Source organism: Lontra canadensis, unplaced genomic scaffold (genome assembly GCF_010015895.1).
Source record: "Lontra canadensis isolate GAN:19392208 unplaced genomic scaffold, GSC_riverotter_1.0 scaffold32, whole genome shotgun sequence".
Lineage (NCBI taxonomy): Eukaryota > Metazoa > Chordata > Mammalia > Carnivora > Mustelidae > Lontra > Lontra canadensis.
The window spans coordinates 5653311-5655605 of NW_022631026.1; the positions used below are offsets into that span (position 1 = coordinate 5653311).

The 2295-nt window shown below is 56.4% G+C and overlaps 1 long non-coding RNA gene across 1 annotated transcript; it reads right to left on the reverse strand.

The window, feature by feature from the left end:
- Positions 1–278: 278 nt before the first annotated feature.
- On the reverse strand, positions 279–695 carry LOC116873143. Its single transcript, XR_004383754.1, has 2 exons — positions 588–695; positions 279–505 (listed from the first exon to the last, which is right to left on the reverse strand). It is a non-coding gene; the product is annotated as an uncharacterized LOC116873143 (long non-coding RNA).
- Positions 696–2295: the final 1600 nt, after the last annotated feature.

A 2295-nucleotide genomic window follows, 5' to 3' on the forward strand; every position in this document is an offset into this window, starting at 1 on the left:
GGAGCAGGGCAGACCGACAGACACTGTGACCTGCTGGACAGAGGCCACCCGTGGGAAGGTCCCTTGTGGCCACCTGGCCAGAGGTGAGCAGGGGTGAGCCGAGCGGGGTGGGAAGTTGCTCAGTCCCCAGAGCTCCCAGCGATGCCTGGGAGGAGCCGCGTCTCCCGCAAGCACACAGACGGGGCTCAGGCAATGCTGCAGGGCACGGTCTCACTACATCTACAAGCTGGGGGCAAACATTATTATCTGGTTTTAGCAGCAAAACCCTCCCATCCGTCTTGAAAAACGAGGAGATTTCTAGACACTTTGCTTAAGAACTATTGTTCTATCCCCTCTCCCTCTTTGACCTCCGTTCACAAACCGGCTCCATTTCACAGATGAAGAATCCAAGGGTCGGAGAGACAAGGGGCGTTCACAGGTGGGCCTGGTGAGGAAGGCTGGCCGGGGTAGACGGTCAGGTGTCCTAGACCCTACTGTGGGCTTCCATCCTCTATGACACTGTCTCCTGAAGAAGTGGACCCCCATGAGCAAACAGGCAGGGGTGGTCCACTCCAAAACCCTCCTGTCTCCCCCTGGGGCCCCTTTACCTGCCTCTCCCTCTGTGTGGCAGATGGGTCAAGGCAGGTGGGCACATGGGCCCGAGCACCCACCAGAGGCCAGTGGCTGGTCAGCCCTGTCACCTGCCAGGAGGAGGGGCATAGAGAAAGGGAAGAGCACCAATTGAGAATTTTATTATTTTATTTTATTTTATTTTATTTTATTTTATTTTATAGACTTATGTATTTGAGAGAATGTTTGGGGGGTCAGAGAGAGAGGGAAAGAATCTCCAGCAGACTCCCAGCTAAGCATGGAGCCCAACAGGGGGCTCGATCTCAGGACCCCAAGATCGCGACCCAAGCTGAAAGCAAGAGTCGGTTGCTCAACCAACTGAGCCACCCAGGCACCCCCACACCCCCACTGAGAATTTCAAAGTTCCCCAAGGAGAATCTGAAAGGTTTTCCATCTGAACTGATAACGAGTCTCTAAAAGATGGGACAGTGACGATAAATAAATAAAATAAAAGATGGGACAGTGCGTAACTAGCCATTATTTGATGTCATTCTAATCAAGGTAACCTCGTATTCTAGTGACAGACCTGCTCTGTTACTCGGAAGTGACGGGAATGTTACGGTGCATTGTCCACCGGCCACGCTGGGGACTTGGGCCATCTGCTGGCATCCTAGGCACCGGCAGCCTTGGGAGGGACAGCAGCCCAGAGTTAAGGAACAAGCAGCACCCCCTCGGGGGTGTCTCAATCGATGAGCAATGAGCGGGTATCAGGTGAACCCCGCGTGCCAAGAAGGTGCATCAGGTGGACAAAGGCCCTTTCGTTCCCCTTACTGACACCCCCATGTGCAAAATGCCCCCTCCCATACACACACGTCAGGGCACACAGACTCACAACCTACCCCACCTCACCCCCAGAGGTCCAGAGTCGTCTCCTGCCACGTGTCTGGGTTTAGACCTAACCCCACACACACAGCAGGCCGTATCTTCTGGCTCTGCCTCTGTCCCCACTGCCTGCATGTCTCCCGCAGCGCCCTGGGTGCCCTGGGGGTTTCTGTCACCTGGCAGTCGGGGAACAGCGCAGGTGTCTTCCAGGTGAGAACGGTCTCCGGCTCAGGTTCTGGGGGAGAGCCCCTCCCCCACACTTCCAGCAGGGCAAACTGCGTCTCTTCCCTTGGACCCTGAAACTCCCCCTGGGATGTCGACTCAGGCATCAGACACAGCTCCGTGGTGACCCGGGGACAGACAGACCGGGCTCCCCAGGCGAGGACAGTCTGACGGGCTCCAGGATGGCTATGCAGCTCCCTACAATGAACCACTTTTCACATCTCCCGGCGCTAGCGTCTCTGGGATGGGGTGACACGGGCGCCCGTGAATAATCATGAAATAAAGGGAGATAATTAATATTTAGCTTTGCCAGAGGGAAGCACTTGGGGGGAAACTGCCATTTAGTCAGAGGGATGAGAGTTGTCAGCTGGAGGGCAGGACTAATTAGTTGCATCGACAGCAGCCGCGGGGCGCCCGGAGCAGCTTGCTGGCGCCAAGGTGACTTCCGTGGGGTGATGAGATGCAGGGCAGCAGAGACGGGGGCCAGCCCATGCACAGGTGGGTATTCCATTCCCCACACACCCCTCGGCCCCAAGGTCCATGGCCAAGGTCAGGGCCCTGCTGCCCCTTGCTGGCTCTAGGAAGCAGTTGGATTGGTGGCCTTACAAGAAGAGACCCGCACTGTCTCTAGGTCACCTTCTC